The sequence below is a fragment of the Bos grunniens genome, chromosome 19, assembly GCF_055505025.1.
Source record: "Bos grunniens cultivar Pamir isolate PY7600 chromosome 19, Bosgru_T2T1.0, whole genome shotgun sequence".
Taxonomy (NCBI): domain Eukaryota; kingdom Metazoa; phylum Chordata; class Mammalia; order Artiodactyla; family Bovidae; genus Bos; species Bos grunniens.
In genome coordinates, this window is record NC_141183.1 from 31951866 (window position 1) to 31971735 (window position 19870).

The 19870-nt window shown below is 42.5% G+C and overlaps 2 long non-coding RNA genes across 3 annotated transcripts in view; one reads left to right on the forward strand and one right to left on the reverse strand.

The window, feature by feature from the left end:
* Window positions 1-901, reverse strand: part of LOC147351995 (uncharacterized) — a 38223-nt gene extending 37322 nt beyond the window's left edge. For both annotated transcript variants that reach the window (XR_015146914.1, XR_015146912.1), the window contains exon 1: window positions 639-901. This is a non-coding gene — a long non-coding RNA (uncharacterized LOC147351995). The remainder of the gene's footprint in view (window positions 1-638) is intronic.
* On the forward strand, window positions 797-4872 carry LOC147351996 (uncharacterized). The gene is made up of 2 exons (XR_015146915.1): window positions 797-942; window positions 1579-4872. It is a non-coding gene; the product is annotated as an uncharacterized LOC147351996 (long non-coding RNA).
* The last annotated feature ends 14998 nt before the right edge of the window (window positions 4873-19870 follow it).

The following is a 19870-nucleotide window of genomic DNA, read 5'->3' on the forward strand; positions in this document are numbered from 1 at the left end:
CTGTACACCTGAAACTAACTCAACATTGTAAATCAACTATACTCCAGTAATGGAGAAGGAAACAGCAACCCACTCCAGTATTCTTGCCTGGGAAATTCCATGGACAGAGGAGCCTGGCGGGCTACAGTCCCTGGGGTGGTGAAGGGTCGGACATGACTTAGCGACTGAACAACAAATACTCCAATAAAAACTGGAAAAACAAAAAACAAAAAAACCTTTGGTGAGAGCTGTCTGCAGTCTGCAGTGGCTACCACTTATTCACATCTCAATTACTGTTTAACATACTTAAAAGGAGATTTTTCTCCACGAAATCACTTTGTTAACACCAGAAATTAACACAACGTTGTAAATCGATTATACTTCAATTTAAAAAGGAAAAAAAAAAGTTTTAAAAAAGGTAACAAAAAACCCCCGAGATTCTTCTCACAATGGTCATCCACCATGATTTCTGAAAGGACATCAAAAACCTCCTCATTTCTGACCTCCCAGCAGTAGGCCCCTGGCTGCTAGGAAACGCTCAGCTCCTAGCTCCTGGAGTTCCACCAGCAATGCTCCTCCTCCGACCTCATCACAGGCCAAGCCCATGAACAATTCACAGGAAATAAACATAGAATCTGGGTAATAAAATAAAGTCTTACCTTTCTTTTCCTCTGTGCGGAGTCTAGTCTCTCTGGCTCACAGCGGGCAGCGGGCAGCAGAGGCCTTGTATCCGGATCTTCAGTCCAGAGTTCCTGATGCAAAACAGGCTACACCTGCACCTTAGCTACAGGGGTGGGGCGTGTGCAGAAGCTCCGCCCACAAGGCTCCATCCAAGATGGCGGCCACGGGCCGTGTGCAGAGACGCTCTGCCTGTCCCTGAGATCTCGCCCCACCTCGCGAGAACCCAGTCGACTCTCCCAGCCTAAAAGCAGAAAGACCCTTGTGGAGTACCGACTCAGGAAGGTCAGTAACAAATGGGGAGGCAGGAGGGAGGAGGGTTCAGGATGGGGAACACAGGTATACCTGTGGCGGATTCATTTTGATATTTGGCAAAACTAATACAATTATGTAAAGTTTAAAAATAAAATAAAATTTAAAAAAATTTAAAAAAATAAAAACAAAAAAGAAAAAAAAACAAAATGCTGACACCCTAGGTGGGACAGGCTGGCCTTATTCACCTGCACTCCTCCCTAGGTTCCAGGCCCACCCTGACTCCAGCCGGGAACATAGCGGAGGCTTTGGGAGCTTCCTCTGATCCCAGAGGACACTGTGACTGAGTGGAATGCGACTGCCTGGGGCCAAATCCAGAGCAGCTCTGCCCAGGAACCTGGTGCTAGGGTGTGGCCCAAGCAGGCCTTAGACCCTAGTAGTCCCCCTTGAGGGGACCACATTGTGACATATTTGGGGTTGGAGACTGAAATGACATGACTGCATTTGGCTGCCTCTGGCTGGCTTTCCCATGGTGTCAACCCCAGGGACGGAGGGAACCAAGGGCAAGAGGGAGACAGGGCAGCCTTGCCTGCAGTATCGCTGGGAGTGTGGTCGTCTCTACCTCTCTATGCTACACCAGTGCGATGTGTCCTCTTTGCTCACCTCCAGGGGTCAATGGTAGCATCCTCCATGGTCACTTCTGGTTTGGTGAAGGATGGGATAGCCCGAGACCTGAGAGGCAAAACTGGGAAAAGGCCCAGGTAATGGGGACACCGGACAAAACGGAATAAGGACTCACGATCTGAGTTCAGGAAAAGACATGGGGATGCCCAGGGCAAAGGCTCCCAAGGTGGGTACAGATCCATGAGGTAGCCCCACCCAGGCAGTGCTGCTTTCTCAGAAGTGACCTGGGGGCCCTGGTGCTGGTACTGGTGCTGGTAAGTCGCTTCAGTCATGTCCGATTCTGTGCGACCCCATAGACGGCAGCCCACCAGGTTCCCCCATCCCTGGGATTCTCCAGGCAAGAACACTGGAGTGGGTTGCCATTTCCTTCTCCAATGCATGAAAGTGAAAAGTGAAAGTGAAGTCGCTCAGTCGTGTCCGACTCTTAGCGACCCCATGGACTGCAGCCCACCAGGCTCCTCTGTCCATGGGATTTTCCTGGGAACCCCTCAAAAGGCCAGGAACCCCGTGCTCAGGAGGGAAGCCCAGAGAGCTTCTGGCAAGAACAGGAAACACTCATCGGCCAAGGTTCCTGGGCTCTCCTCCCAGGATCAGAACAGGAGGATTGCAGCTGCCCGGGAGATCAGGTGAGTACCATGGGGAACCCCCCACCCCACCCCATACCTTTAGCTCTCACCTGGTAAGGGGTCTGAAAACTTCTCCTTTTCAACCTAAGGGAGGAAAGAGAAGAACTACCCCCCTCACCCCCATCTGAGAGCAGTGCCACCCACTAAGGGACCAAGCTGGTCAGGAACTATAGAGGCTAACCGTCTCTGGCCAGGATGTTCTGATTGAGGAAGGACTAACTAGTTCAAGCTCCAACCATTACAAATAGGGGGACCCCAGTTACATCAGAGTTCACACCATTTGGATACCACCTATTTGGGTCTTTTGAGGAATCCATTAACTGTTTGCTGCTGGGTCCAAATTTCCCAAGCAAATCTTCTTTGGGTTGAATCTTATGGCATTTGTGTGACAACAGGTCACTCCAACTGGCCCCCTTGGCCTTTGGAAACAAATCTAACATAGAGCATCTAAGGGATGGGGAACCAAGAGTCCACTGAGCTGAAGGGTCACCCATTAGGGTCCATCAGGAAGAAACATCTTACCATTCTGTGTGGTATAGCCTGGGCCCCAGACAGGCTGGGAGATGGGAAGGTAGACCTGGCAGTGGGTAGCAAACTTGGGTGACCCACCTCAGCTTCATCCTCACGGAAAGTTGGAGAAGCCACTTCAGAATGGAACCAATCCATTTGCAGCTTCACTCCTCCTAAAAATGGAAGACAGCCTAGGGGTATCCTGGGAGTGTCCAGGTCCTGAGCATCTAGGTCTGTAATTATGGCCTAACAGCTAGGCCTCTAGGTGGCAAGTTGAAAGGAAAGGATAATGATTTTTTTGAATAGAATTCAGAATGCAAAGGGGCCTTTGGAGAATTGAAAAAGCCATTAAATCAGGCCTCCTGCTGGCCCTCCCAGATGGAGCTAAACCCTTTGACCTTTACATTCAAGAGAGAATGGAATTATCATTACTGTCTTCATATGTGTTAATATATGATCTTTGTCTTTTTCCGACTGACTTCACTCTGTATGATAGGTTCCAGGTTCATCCACCTCACTAGAACTGACTCAAATGCATTCCTTCTTATGGCTGAGTAATATTCCATGCCACAGGCCTGGAAAAGATCAGTTTTAATTCCAATCCCAAAGAAAGGTAATGCCAAAGAATGCTCAAACTACCACACAATTGCACTCATCTCACACACTAGCAAAGTAATGCTCAAAATTCTCCAAGCCAGGCTTCAATAGTACATGAACCATGAACTTCCAGATGTTCAAGCTGGATTTAGAAAAGGCAGAGAAACCAGAGACCAAATTGCCAACATCCGTTAGATCATAGAAAAAGCAAGAGAATTCCAGAAAAACATCTACCTCTGCTTTATTGACTATGCCAAAGCCTTTGACTGTGTGGATCACAACAAACTGTGGAAAATTCTGAAAGAGATGGGAATACCAGACCACCTGACCTGCCTCCTGAGAAATTTGTATGCAGGTCAAGAACCAACAGTTAGAACTGGATATGGAACAACAGACTGGTTCCAAATAGGAAAAGGAGTACGTCAAGGCTGTATTGTCACCCTGCTTATCTAACTTATATGCAGAGTACATAATGAGAAATGCTGGACTGGATGAAGCACGAGCTGCAATCAAGATTGCCAGGAGAAATATCAATAACCTCAGATATGCAGATGACACCACACTTAAGGCAGAAAGCAAAGAAGAACTAAAGAGCCTCTTGATGAAAGTGAAAGAGGAGAGTGAAAAAGTTGGCTTAAAGCTCAACATTCAAAAAACTAAGATCATGGCATCTGGTCCCATCACTTCATGGCAAATAGTTGGAGAAACAATGGAAACAGTGGCAAACTTTAGTTTTTTGGACTCCAAAATCACTGCAATGGTGACTGCAGCCATGAAATTAAAAGATGCTTGCTTCTTGGAAGAAAAGCTATGACCAACCTAGACAGCATATTAAAAAGCAGAGACATTACTTTGTCAACAAACATCCATCTAGTCAAAGCTATGGTTTTTCCAGTGGTCGTGTATGGATGTGAGAGTTGGACTGTATAGAAAGCTGAGCCCTGAAGGATTGATGCTTTTGAACTGTGGTGTTGGAGAAGACTCTTGAGAGTCCCTTGGACTGCAAGGAGATCCAACCAGTCCATCCTAAAGGAAATCAGTCCTGACTATTCATTGGAAGGACAGATGCTGAAGCTGAAAGTCTAGTACTTTGGCCACCTGATGAGAAGAACTGACGCATTAGAAAAGACCCTGATGCTGGGAAACATTGAAAAGCAGGAGGAGAAGAGGATGACAGAGGGTTAGATGGTTGGGTAGCATCACTGACTCAATGGACATGAGTTTGAGTAAACTCTGGGAGTTGGTGATGGACAGGGAGGGAGGCCTGGTGTGCTGCAGTCCATGAGGTTGCGAAGAGTTGTACACGACTGAGTGACTAAACTGATATGTATCACAACTTCCTTATCTATTTATCTGCTGATGGACATCTAGGTTGCCTCCATGACCCAGCTATTAGAAATAATGCTGCATTGAACATTGTGGTACATGTGTCTTTTTCAATTATGGTTTCCTTGGGGTGTACCCTGTAGTGAGATTGCTGGGTCATATGATAGTTTTATTCCAGAGTTGTTTTTTTTTTTAATAAATCTCCATATTGTTCTCCATAGTGACTGTCTCAATTTGCATTCCCAACAGTGCAAGATGGTTTCCTTTTTTCTACATCCTCTCCAGCCTTAATTATTTGTAGATTTCTTTGATGATGACCATTCTGACTGGTGTGAGATGATACCTCATTGTAGTTTTGATGTGCATTTCTCTAATAATGAGCGATGTTGAGCATCTTTTCACATATTCGGATTCAGTGGGGGAAGAAAAGAGTGGGATGAATTGAGAGAATAGCATTGAAACATGCACATTATCATATGTAAAATAGATAGCCCCTGGGAATTTGCTGTATGATGCAGGGAACCCAAAGCTGGTGCTCTGTGACAACCTAGACGGGTGGGATGGGGAAGGAGGTGGGAGGAGGGTTCAAGGAGCCGGAGACATATGTATACCTTTGGCTGATTCATGTTGATGTGTGGCAGAAGCCATCATGATATTGTAAAGTAATTATCATCTACTTAAAACACACACACATACACAGAAAAAAAAAAAAAAAAAGAGAGAAGAGGAATCGCCCTTAGGTGTTAGCTCAAATACTGAGCCCCCTTACTCAGGTGGTTGCTTATTTCTCTAAACAATCACATCGATTGATAAGGAATGGTGTCTGCCTACGGGCAGTAGCAGCTACTACAACCCCACTAAGGAGGCTGGAAAGTGACTAGTTTGCTCAGCTGATTACTATATGGACTCCACTCTGGGTCCAGGCTTTGGTAAGTTCTAAGGGAACAGGATGACTATCCCCAGAAAGTCAGTTCAAGTTCAGACTTGAACCCAGTGGCTACCATAAAAACGTGTGTGTGTGTGTTAGTCATTCAGTTGTTTCCAAATCTTTGCAACCCCATGGACCATAGCCTATCAGCTCCTCTGTCCATGGGATTCTCCAGGCAAAAATACTGGAGTGGATAGCCATTCCATTCTCCAGGGGATCTTCCCAACCCAGGGATCAAACCTGGGTCTCCTGCACTGCAGGCAGATTGTTTATCATCTGGAGCCACAGACTTGTCACATGCTAAATCCTGCTATCCACAGAAATGGGTGTATATACTAGAATATATATGTCAATGAAAAATTAATTAGTTGATCCAAGAAAGAAATGAAAGATTTTATTCGAGTCACATTCAAGGATTATAACCTGGGGAAAGCATCTCAGAATGCTGAAGAACTGTTCTGCCCATTAGAAATCCAGGCAGTTATAGAAGTTTTTTTGAGATGGAAGGTTGAGCATTAACTGATGTATTATTGACAGTTTACATGATTCAGATCTGCAAGTACAAAGTGGTTGGTCATTGAGATCCCTTGTAAGAACAGAAGGAGTGTTATTTTTTAAGTTGTGTTGTTGATGTGATGAGAATGTTGCTCTTTATGGTTGAGCAGAGATGTTTCTGCCAATGAGGGGGGTTTGGTCAATACCTAATGCAGACACAGTGCACAGTGGGGAGAGGAGAGGCCAAAGGGCAAAGAAAATTTCTTATATTTAAATTATTTCTGTCTTGCCATAAAATATGAATTTTATTCCTCATATGTATGCCAAGTCGCTTCAGTTGTGTCTGACTATTTGCGACCCTATGGACTGAAGCCTACTAGGCTCCTCTGTCCATGGGATTCTCCAGGCAAAGGTACTGGAGTGGATAGACATTCCCTTCTCCAGAGGATCTTCCCAACTCAGGGATCAAACCTGTGTTTCTTGCATTGGCAGACAGATTCTTAACCACTTTGTGTGCGTGCATGCATGTGTGTGTGTGTGTGTGTGTATACAAGTATATATACTGGTATATTTGATTTGTTGACATTTTATTTAGAATACTTGATTTTTCATATGAATCAGTCTCTCTATTCCATGTTTTATCCTATATATGTTAGGCTCTATGATCAGAGATATGAATTTTTTTCATTTCTTTCTAAAGACTTGGCTTGCTTTGTAACATAAATAACTGTTTCACAGAAATGAAGAACTGACCCCATAGACTATCTGTAGTTATCCCTTTTTTAAAGAGGGTAGAGGTTTGGGGTTTTGCCATAAATATTTTTTCTCTACTGCATTTCTAAATTCAGCAATCCTGTTTTTTACTAGAAAAATTTCTGATCTCATGTCAGCTTTCATTCCCTAGTTTTTGTTCTGTTTCCATTTTTATAAGGTTATTAAAATCACAAAGATTAACTTTTTTGTTTTCCTTTTCCAACAAAAGTCTAAGACTCTGATTATTCTTTGAAATGTATTTAAGATGAAAAATATTTTCATATGCTTTTATCAAGAGTACTTCATTTGCTCCTTATCATAAGGCAAATAGGGGAATTTATATAAGATAAAACTTAGAAATGCATGAAATATCATAGTTTTGACACAAATTAGCTTGATAAGAATTTAGGAAAAGGAAAGAGGAAGTGAATTTATAGACATGTAAAAATGGAAAGTTTAAAAAAGTAAATGAATAAGTCCAACATCTGGAATACTGTGCAGTTCAATAAATGTTATTCAATGAATGGACAAAATTCCCTTAGCTGTTAAGTCAGTTGGATTTAGCAGTGGAAGATAATTAAGCCTCAGTCTGACCTCTTATTTGGGATTAGAATTCACATCATGAGCCTCTTGTGAAAAGCAGAAATTTGAAAACCCAGATAAATACACCCAGTAGAAAAAGAAATATTTCTTTAAGCCTTTCACAATTTTCTTTCCATTATTGGTCTTACTGTATATTTAGCTTTTCCATTTGTCTTCTGTTTTATTTCTGTGACAAATCAGCCTTCATTTCTGGACAAATGGGACTTCACTGTTATCAATATTGTTTTTCCATCTTTTCATTAACAAGCTTAGAGCAGCGATGAGATGCAAAGTAACCTTCACCTTTGGACTGAAAAAATCAGGTTTGCAATAACCGCTCGATTTCAGGTTCATCCTCTCCTGCAGTCAACGGGGAGAGGTGATCACAGGTCTGCACTGGGGGCAGCCTGGAGGGTGGTCTGCGAGAGTGAGGTTGGGGTCATTGCAGGGGCAGGGTGATGGGTCAGGCTTTCCCTGCTGCACCTGGAGGATTTATAAATGGGGATATTTTAGTCTCGGCACAGGCCACTCCTTAGCCTGAGAGAGCACAAATATTTACAGAAGGAAAACCAAATAAGAGCACCACTGCATTGCTGGGCTGGGCTGCTGGACTTAATGACGGGTTTCTTTCCCCCTATGGATTTCAAAGCAGCCTGCACTAAGGATACCAAAGCAAACAGCATATCTGAGATTTAATGGAAAGGAAAACATGCATATGGCATAAAAGCCCCATTATCATCCCTTAGCACTTAATTTTGGGTGAAGTGCATTGCGGTGACTTTTTGATGCACCCTTCTGTCCCCCTGCCTCTGAAGCAGCCCAGCCCTCAGGCAGTGACTGGGTTTGATGGCATCCATCACCAGGCTCAGCCTATTGAGGACCAGGAAGCAGTGATGTGCACCTAGGCTGGATGGATTTATAGAGCTATGACACCTACCAGCAGGACAGGGAGCAAGCCCTGGAGCCTGTGGTGATCTCAGGGAACCTGTCAGCTATGATGAGAAAGCCAGGTCTACCAGGTGCCCTATAGTCTTGGGACATAACTTGATAAATTGCTTTTTATCCCCCTCTCCTTTAGTCTTTTTGTTTTTAATTGGCATAATTAACAAGTAGTAACAAACGTTCCCACAGCACAGAGCAAGATAGAAAATGTTTTCATCTCCCCAGAAATTTCCTTGAGTCTTTTCTCACCAATCCTCCCCCAAAACTAACCACTGTTCAAATTTTGATGAGCATGGATTACTTGTGCCTCTGCTGGCATCACACAACACACACTCTTTAGGGCCTGGGCTTCTCTCACTCAACGTAGTGACTGAGATTCATCTGGGTTGCTGAGTGTAACAGTAGTTCATTCTTTTTATTACTGAGTAATATTATTTTGTACAAATGTGTAATAGTTTACTATCCTATTGCTGGATGTTTGGGTTGTTGAGTTTAGGCTTTTAAAACAGAGCTGCTTTGAACTGGTTTTGTGAGAATATCTTTTGACAATTTGTATACCTTCTTTGCATACAGTTATATTGAGGGTTTTTGCATATTTTTAATTGGGTTTTTTGTTTTTGGTTTGCAGGATTTATTTTTCTTTATTATTCTGGCAATGAGTTATTTGCTAAATATAATATTTAGTATATATCCCTTAATTTTATATTCTAATCTATCAGTACAGTTCAGTTCAGTCGCTCAGTCTTGTCTGACTCTAGTCTATAGAACAGGCCTAACACTGCTAATGAGGTGTTATGTATGGTGCCTAATACCATTAGGCTACATTTCTATAGCCCTGAACACAGCTTCCAGGACAACAAATCTTGGATATAGCTTCCCTGGTGGTTCAGATGGTAAAGAGTCTGCATGCGATGCAAGAGACCCAGGTTCAATTCCTGGGTCAGGAAGATCTTCTGCAGGAGGGAATGGCAACCTACTCAGTATTCTTGCCTGGAGAATTCCACAGAAACAGGAGCTAGGCAGGCTATAGTCAATAGGGCCACAATGAATTGGACACGACTGAGCAACTATCACTTGGAATAATTATATTAGATATAAAATATATCACAAGTTATTTTTCACTAAAATAAATATGACAAAAGGAATCAGGATGCCGAGCAAGTGCTCAGTCAGTGTTGTTATTGGTGGTGTCATTGCTGCTGTAACTGTGAACGTCGTCAATAGAATAAGGCTTCAAAGCTGCCTGTTACACTTAAGCATGAGCGAAAAGGTGGTATTTTCAGCAACTTATTGTTGAAAGCTGTTGAAAACTGTGTCAGCAGTTTCTAAGTGATATTCCAGAAAGATTTTAATTATAGTCATTAATTCTCTTCTTTATTTAAAAAAAAACACGAGCTCTTACTATACTAAGGATTTGGTAATAGGGATTTCCTCAAAATAACTTTGCCATCATAGGGTTTTTCATTCTGTCTGGAGAGATGGCGGGGGGTGGGGGGGGAGGGCGGTTAAAATGTAAAAAATAAAAATAACAAGTATTACAAAGGAAAAATATCAGGAAAAAATGGATTTGAAATATTAATGTGGGGGTGGCTTGAAATATTAGAAATAGAGGTCAGGATAGCCCTCCCTAAGAAAACAACTTTCGAGTTAAGACTTGAATAAACAGGATGAGCTGCTTATGTCGGTGTCCTGAGAGGAACCCTCCAGGAAGGGACCAATGGCGAAAAAACCTGGAAGAGAGAAGATGCTTGTGAGCGATGCCATGAAGATTCCTGCGGCTGGAGCAAAGTGGATGGGAGTGAGAGTCGAGGAGCCGTGGTTCTTCAGGTCACCTTTAGGTCTCTGAAGAAGCTGGGAAATCCTTGAAGGGCAGAAGAGACATTGTTTAAGAAGAATAGCCCTATGTTGACAACAGACAACCCAGAAGCAAGTACAGAAGCAATGACTTATCTGGAGAACCATCTCAGTCATCCCACAGGAGATGAGGGAGATGCGGACCCAGGTGGTGGCAATGAGGTTGGTAACAAGAAGTCATATCCCAAATATATTTTGAAGGTGGGTGGTGGTGGTTTCATCACTAAGTTGTGTCCAACCCTTGCGACGCCATGGACTGTAGCCTGACAGGCTCCTCTGTCCATGGGATTCTCCAGACAAGAATACTGGAGTGGATTGCCATTTCCTTCTCCAGGGGATCTTCCCGACCCAGGAATCAAACCCGGGTCTCCTGCATTGCAGGCAGATTGTTTACCAACTGGCTATGAGGGAAGCCCATTTGAAGGTAGAGCAGCTCTAAATTTATTCCCCTGTCCCTTTCTAACCCACATATGTAGCATCAAGGTATATTGTTCTAAAACAGCCTTTTAGGTTTCATAATGTATCTTGGCTAATTTTTCCACTTGAGTAAATGAAGAGCTTTCTTATCTTCTTATGTTTATGCTTTATTCCATCATATGAGTGTTGCCATAATTTATTTAAGCAGCCTTACACTGATGGATATTTGGATTGCTTTCTGACTTTTGGCTACCACTGTGTGTGCTGAAATGAATAATCTCATATATGTGTCACATTAGACATTTGAGAATATGTTGACAGGATAAATTCATGGAACAGAATTTTCTTAGTCAATGAGTTCTTGTATTCATAATTTTGACAGATATCTGACCTAATGATTGCCATCCATTACAATTATTCAAGATGACACTCCCACTAGAATGCATGAGACTTTCTGTTTCCTTAGAAACTTGAGAATAGACACAAGATCATAGAGGTTTATTCTGGTCCCGCCTTAGCAACAATGTAACACAGATTTTGTTATTGTTTTTGAATGCTCAAACTACAGCAGGATTGCCCTCATCTCACACGCTACTAAAGTAAAGTTCAAAATTCTCCAAGCCAGGCTTCAGCAATATGTGAACCGTGAAATTCCAGATGTTCAAGCTGGTTTTAGAAAAGGCAGAGGAACCAGAGATCAAATTGCCAACATCCACTGGATCATGGAAAAAGCAAGAGAGTTCCAGAGAAACATCTATTTCTGCTTTATTGACTATGCCAAAGCCTTTGACTGTGTGGATCACAATAAACTGTGGAAAATTCTGAAAGAGATGGGAATACCAGACCACCTGACCTGCCTCTTGAGAAACCTATATGCAGGTCAGGAAGCAACAGTTAGAACTGGACATGGAACAACAGACTGGTTCCAAATAGGAAAAGGAGTACGTCAAGGCTGTATATTGTCACCCTGCTTATTTAACTTATATGCAGAGTATATCATGAGAAACACTGGACTGGAAGAAGCACAAGCTGGAATCAAGACTGCCAGGAGAAATATCAATAACGTCAGATATGCAGATGACACCACCCTTATGGCAGAAAGTGAAGAGGAACTAAAAGAGCCTCTTGACGAAAGTGGAAGAGGAGAGTGAAAAAGTTGGCTTAAAGCTCAACATTCAGAAAACGAAGATCATGGCATCTGGTCCCATCACTTCATGTGGAATAGATGGGGAAACAGTGTCAGGCTTTATTTTTTTGGGCTCCAAAATCACTGCAGATGGTGACTGCAGCCATGAAATTAAAAGATGCTTACTCCTTGGAAGGAAAGTTATGACCAACCTAGACAGCATATTGAAAAGCAGAGACATTACTTTGCCAACAAAGGTCCGTCTAGTCAAGGCTATGGTTTTTCCAGTGGTCATGTATGGATGTGAGAGTTGGACTGTAAAGAAAGCTGAGGGCTGAAGAATTGATGCTTTTGAACTGTGGTGTTGGAGAAGACTCTTGAGAGTCCCTTGGACTGCAAGGAGATCCAACCAGTCCATTCTGAAGGAGATCAGCCCTGGGTGTTCTTTGGAAGGAATGATGCTGAAGTTGAAACTCCAGTACTTTGGCCACCTCATGTGAAGAGTTGACTCATTGGAAAAGACTGATGCTGGGAGGGATTGGGGGCAGGAGGAGAAAGGGACGACAGAGGATGAGATGGCTGGATGGCATCACTGACTCGATGGACGTGAGTCTGAGTGAACTCTGGGAGATGGTGATGGACAGGGAGGCCTGGCGTGCTGCGGTTCATGGGGTCGAGAAGAGTCAGACACAACTGAGTGACTGAACTGAACTGAACAAAGATTTTCTAGCTTTTTGCTCCATGTATTTATGAAAACTGAGTATTTAAGTATCACTGTAGGAAATTCACTTAAAGATTGTCCACAATGTTATAATACAAGTTTGACGTTTGATAAAATTCAGTATTCATTCCTGACTTAAATCTTAACTCAGAATAAATGGGTATTCCTTGTACTTTAAAAAAGATTTTCTTGAACTTGAAAGTAAGCACAGTTTTAATAGTGAAATACCCGAAGTATCCCCAGTGAAGTCAGAAACAAGGCAAAGATGCCCAATATTACTGCTCAGAAAGTCCCTGACAGTGCAAAAAATAAAACACAGGAAAGTAAAAGAAAGGAATCAAATCTGATTATTTATGAGTAGTGTAATGATCTACATAAAAATAACATCAGAGTAAAGCTTTTAAAAGTTCCTTCTGTCAAAGATGAAATATCTGACATGATTATAAAGTCTATTTAAATTAAATTTAAAAGTTAGGTATTTAACATAAAACAATTTAGCTTACAGTGATTATATGGAAAACAAATTATGGTGGTGCATAGGACCATAGTAAAAATAATGTTTTTACTAAATTAAGAAATTTAGAAACAGAAATGCACTTGAAAATAGCTTTGATGTACACATCATTGCAAAACTGGGCTTCTCTGGTGGCTCAGACAGTAAAGCATCTGCCTGTAATGCGGGAGACCTGGGTTTGATCCCTGGGTCGGGAAGATCCCCTAGAGAAGGAAATGGCAACCCACTCCTTCCATGGATAGAGAAGCCTGGTAGGCTACAGTCCATGGGGTCACAAAGAATCAGATATGACTGAGCAACTTCACTGGTTCACTGGTTCATTGCAAAACTGAATTCAAAGCCATGACATTATATTAATTGAAATAGAAGCTGTACTTGCCAAAACTTACCAGTGTTTAAGATAATTTTAAAGATTAAGTCACATTGAAAACTACATTCTCAAGGAAAATACCACTGGCAAGATATTAGAACAAGAAATGGCTAAAACATTGGTCATATAAATATGTATCAAAATATTCATTGTGTTTATGTTTGTTTTAATTTTCAAATAATTTATATTTGTTCTGCTCTTAGGGGACTCTTCCCAGGATCTTAGTTTCCAGTTTTCTCCTGCACAGTAACTGCCCCATAGTCTAGAATACACCTTCATTAGATTCATTGATCTCTTCCTAGTTTCCTTCACCGTAGTCTCTCCTGCTTTTTAAGAGTTCTTTGGTTTAAATTTCTTGGATGTGTAAAATATGGACAAAGAATGTGGATAGACAGTTCTCTAGGGAGGATATAAAAATGGCCAACAAGCACGTGAAAAGATGCTCAGTGTAATTAGTCAGCAGGAAAATGTAAATCAAGACCCCAATGAGATACCACTTCTCATCTACTCAGTTCAGTTCAGTTCAGTTCATTCGCTCAGTCGTGTCTGACTCTTTGCGACCCCATGAATCGCAGCACGCCAGGCCTCCCTGTTCATCACCAACTCCTGGAGTTTACTCAAACTCACATCCATCGAGTCAGTGATGCCATCCAGCCATCTCATCCTCTGTCGTCCTCTTCTCCTCCTGCTCCCAATCCCTCCCAGCATCAGTCTTTTCCAAAGAGTCAACTCTTCGCATGAGGTGGCCAAAGTACTGGAGTTTCAGCTTTAGCATCATTCCTTCCAAAGAACACCCAGGGCTGATCTCCTTTAGAATGGACTGGTTGGATCTCCTTGCAGTCCAAGGGACTCTTAAGAGTCTTCTCCAACACCACAGTTCAAAAACAGCAATTCTTCGGCACTCAGCTTTCTTTATAGTCCAACTCTCACATCCATACATGACCACTGGAAAAACCATAGCCTTGACTAGACGGACCTTTGTTGGCAAAGTAATGTCTCTGCTTTTCAATATGCTGTCTAGGTTGGTCATAACTTTCCTTCCAAGGAGTAAGCATCTTTTAATTTCATGGCTGCAGTCACCATCTGCAGTGATTTTGGAGCCCCAAAAAATAAAGCCTGACACTGTTTCCCCATCTATTTCCCACGAAGTGATGGAACCAGATGCCATGATCTTCGTTTTCTGAATGTTGAGCTTTAAGCCAACTTTTTCACTCTCCTCTTCCACTTTCGTCAAGAGGCTCTTTTAGTTCCTCTTCACTTTCTGCCATAAGGGTGGTGTCATCTGCATATCTGACGTTATTGGTATTTCTCCCGGCAATCTTGATTCCAGCTTGTGCTTCTTCCAGCCCAGCGTTTCTCATGATATACTCTGCATATAAGTTAAAAAAGCAGGGTGACAATATACAGCCTTGACATACTCCTTTTCCTATTTGGAACCAGTCTGTTGTTCCATGTCCAGTTCTAACTGTTGCTTCCTGACCTGCATATAGGTTTCTCAAGAGGCAGGTCAGGTGGTCTGGTATTCCCATCTCTTTCAGAATTTTCCACAGTTTATTGTGATCCACACAGTCAAAGGCTTTGGCATAGTCAATAAAGCAGAAATAGATGTTTCTCTGGAACTCTCTTGCTTTTTCCATGATCCAGTGGATGTTGGCAATTTGATCTCTGGTTCCTCTGCCTTTTCTAAAACCAGCTTGAACATCTGGAAGTTCACGGTTCATGTATTGCTGAAGCCTGGCTTGGAGCATTTTGAACATTACTTTACTAGCGTGTGAGATGAGTGCAATTGTGCGGTAGTTTGAGCATTCTTTGACATTGCCTTTCTTTGGGATTGGAATGAAAACTGACCTTTTCCAGTCCTGTGGCCACTGCTGAGTTTTCCAAAATGCTGGCCTATTGAGTGCAGCACTTTCACAGAATCATCTTCCAGGATTTGAAATAGCTCAACTGGAATTCTATCACTTCCACTAGCTTTGTTCGTAGTGATGCTTTCTAAGGCCCACTTGACTCCAGGATGTCTGGCTCCAGGTGAGTGATCACACCATCGTGATTATCTTGGGCCATCATGAAGATCTTTTTTGTACAGTTCTTCTGTGTATTCTTGCCACCTCTTCTTATTATCTTCTGCTTCTGTTAGGTCCATACCATTTCTGTCCTTTATCGAGCCCATCTTTGCATGAAATGTTCCCTTGGTATCTCTAATTTTCTTGAAGAGATCTCTAGTCTTTCCCATTCTGCTGTTTTCCTCTATTTCTTTGCCTTGATCACTGAAGAAGGCTTTCTCATCTCTCCTTGCTATGCTTTGGAACTCTGCATTCAGATGCTTATATCTTTCCTTTTCTCCTTTGCTTTTCGTTTCTCTTCTTCCACAGCTATTTGTAAGGCTTCCCCAGACAGCCATTTTGCTTTTTTGCATTTCTTTTCCATGGGGATGGTCTTGATCTGTGTCTCCAGGATAGGGATGGACCAAGGCTGAAAATGGGATATTTATTGATACTTTGTTCAAATCTTCTTGGGTTTCCCAACTAGGTACGGAGTTCAATTTTCAAAAGGAGCTTGGAACATGTACTTTGCTATCATTAAACTCCATTTAAAAAGGCCCAGTGAAAAGGAAAATTAATCTGAATTTGGAACTCAGCCTGATAAAGCTGTTGTCCTGGATCAATAAGTAGGAAATGAGCTGAACTGAATGCACAGTTTGGGAGATTAGTGGACTATATCATGAGCTTAGAATAAAAGCAGGATTCATTTTGACGTAAAAATGTGAACATAGACTCATATTGACCCTCCTGGTCTAGCTTAGAATATCTCTAGCTGCTAGAAATTGAACTTAGTTATGAGTGCAAAGGGGTTTCCCTGGTGACTCAGGCAATAAAAAAAGTCTGTCTGCAATGCAAGAGACCTAGGTTCGATCCCTGGATGGGGAAGATCCCCTGGGTGAGAAAATTGCAACCCTCTCCAGTATTCTTGCTTGGAGAATTCAATGGACAGAGGAGCCTGGAACGCTACAGTCCATGGGGGTCTCAAAGAGTTGAACACGACTGAGTGACCAACACACACACATGAGTGCAAAAATCTAGAGATTAGTAGGGACTTCCCTGGTGGTCCAGTGGTTAAGAGTCTGCACTCCCAATGTAGGGGGCAGAGGTTCCATCCCTGGCTGAGGAACTAAGATCCTGCATGCTGCAAGGTAGGGCCAACAAAATAAGTCTAGAGATTGGTCGATTTTGTAGATGGCCACAGCAGGAATGTCACTTAGTTTCTTTGGACTGCCATACCAAATTCTCACAAACTTGGTGACTTCAAAGGACAGAAATTTATTCTCTCATAGTCCTGGAGACCAAGAGTCCAAAGTCAAGCTGTTGGCAGGGTCTTGCTCCCTCTGAAGGTTCAAGATGGAGAATCCTTCCTTGCATCTTCTAGATTCTGCAAGCTCCAGATAGTCCTTGGCTTGCAGCTGCCTAACCCCCATCTTTGCCTACATCTTCATGGCATTCACTTCTGTGTTTGTCTTCTTACCTCTGTGTCTTATAAGGACACTTGTCATTGGTATCAGGTCCCGGTGGATAATCTAGGATGATTCCCATCTCAAGACCATTGACTTCATTACATCTACAAAGTTGCTTTTTCAAAATAAGGTCATATGCACAGAATCTGGGGCTTAAGAGGTGGATGTATCTTTTCTTGGGGCCACATCCAACTCCCTGTGGTCATATTTTACTATGTACAGAACATTAGAAAGCAAGTGAAAATGGGACAGGACTTATAATACATAAGACAGAATTATAAGACAAAATCATTCAGGAAACATTGCTTTGTTTTGGTTTTGTTTGTTTTTTGGTAAAAAAACAGAAGCAATATTGTAACAAATTCAATAAAGACCTTAAAAAATGGTCTACATTAAAAAAAAAGTGGTTGCATTTAAAGGTATGGTAGAGATAGTGTTGGGTTAGCATTAGCTAAAACATTGGGAGGGTGAGTGGTTAGAAGCCAAGTAAAAGCAATTGAAATGAGAGCCACTGAAGAATTTAATACACAATAAAATGATGATCAGACAGGAGAATAATAGGCCAGGTGAGAGCTGACGAGAGTCTGAACTAAGGCAGAGGCAAAGAGCATGGCATGGAGGGGCTGGATACAGAAGGTTTTAAGAGGTGGAATAGATTGGGTATTTCTAAATATCTGACAATCTAATGAGGATGACATTGCTGCACTTTTTTATCGTCCCTTAACTGAACATAAGACAACCTGGAGTTGCTAAAGCAAAGACCTGGGATAGAGATAGAGTGACAGATGAGACCAGATCTTGTCTGGTAGGGCTGAGAAATATGTAGCCTTGGGCCTTCACTCCCAGATACCACATCATGGCAGACATCCCCTATCAATCATGGTGCGCCTTCTTATTGAGTTCAGATGTAGCATCAGATCCCTTTTCAACAAGAGGTTCCAGGCAGGGAGGGCAAAATCCATCAGGGTGGGTGCAGTAATTGAAACCTACTCACCAGTTTTGGTGCTGGGCTTAGAATGCCCTAAGACAAGGCATCGTCATTACTCAACGTGCAACAGGAAGCTATTGATGGCTTTTGAGACAGAAGGCTGACATACAGAGGACATTATTTTTGTTGGAAATGTGAAAAAAGGCAGGAAGAGTAAGTGGAGGCATGCAGATGGGTCAGAACATTAATTACTGTCTTTGATGGCTAATAACCAGGAAAAGAGAAAATGGTGTAAAGATTAAGCCACAGTACATCCTCATGGGGCTTCCCCAGAGGCTCAGCAGTAAGGAATCTGCAATGCAGGAGATGCAGGAGACACAGGTTTGATCCCTGGGTTGGGAAGATCCCCTGGAGGAGGGCACAGCAACCCACTCCAGTATTCTTGCTTCGAGAACCCTACAGACTGACAAGCCTGGCAGGCCACAGTCCATGGGGTTGCAAAGAGTCGGACACAACTGAAGTGACTGAGCATGAACGCATCCTTGCATTAGCCAAAACATCTATATTTGTATTTGCCAAAACATCTATATTTCATGACGCTGGGTACCAATTTATCTTTGTGTATCTTATCTCTGAGTATGTTTATGCATATGAAGCTTGATTATGTTTTGTGTCTACCTGCCACACAGTGGCAGTGAAACTGACGGTGAAATTTGATGAGAACTACTATTACAGGTCAGCAAAGCAGACGAGATTTTGGTAACAGGTGGTTCTGGGTTTTCCTCCCAGTACTCAAGTCCAACTCAACGTGACAGCAGCTTCTGATCCAAGCATTTCAATGCAGTGGACTTCCCTTTGATTTTCAAATCAAGACGACCTTGTTTAAGATGACACCCATTACAGACAGGCCATCCACGTGTGCAGAAAGGGCATTGGACCAGGAATTGGGAGGCAGTTACACGAGGTCTCTTTTGTAAGGGCACTAATTCCATTCCCAGGGGCTCTATGCTCCTGACCTAATCACCTCCCAAAGGCCCCACTTCCTGGTACTATTACATTGAGGGATTAGGATTTCAACATACAAATTTGGGGGGACACAGTCTATAGCTGCTGCTGCTGCTGCTGCTGCTAAGTCACTTCAGTCATGTCCAACTCTGTGCGACCCCATGGACTGCAGCCTAGCAGGCTCCTCCATCCATGGGATTTTCCGGGCAACAGTACTGGAGTGGGGTGCCATTGCCTTCTCCCAGTCTATAGCAAGTACCAATAATCAAGAAGATGCAAAGAAGTTGAAATGGCACATCTCTACAAATTTCATTTTTATCTGACTTCAGCATAAATATTTTGGCACTTGGGTTAGAAATTTTTGTTCTTTTCTTTTGGAAGCATTCTTTGGTGGTTGAGTTGAAGAGAATGGCAATTACAATATACTTTTCATAAATACAGACCAAGCTGTGATTGCAGAAACTATACTTGGTAAGAGGAAGAAGCCATTCTTGGATGAAAAACCTGGATAAAAGAGAGGACAGTGGTAGATAATCAGGAGTTGGCTTATTGTGTATCTCCATATTACATATGTATATATATATGTATGTAGCAAATTAACATAAATATTATATGCATCAAAAAAGGAATTGGGAGGCAGAGACCCTAAGATATGAATAATGGATAAATTATGTACCCTTGCCTTTTTCTTACTTGGAAAAATAGAGTTGAAATAAATGTTCTCTAAACACACTCCTATATTTTGGCCACCTGATGCAAAGAGCCGACTCATTGGAAAAGACCTTCATGCTAGAAAAGACTGAGGGCAAAGGGAGAAGAGAGCAACAGAAGATGAGATGGTTAGATAGCATAACCGACTCGGTGGAAGTGAGTTTGAGCAAACTCCGGAACATAATGAAGGACAGGGAAGCCTGGCGTGCTGCAGTCCATGGAGTCACAAAGAGTTGGACGTGACTTAGCAACTGAAAAACAACAAAACACCCTCATGTGATCCTAATTCTCTCTGGCTCTCCAAGTATCACTGAAAGCTGCCATGGGAGTGGCCATCGGCTGTAACCAAGAGGAGCGGGCACCT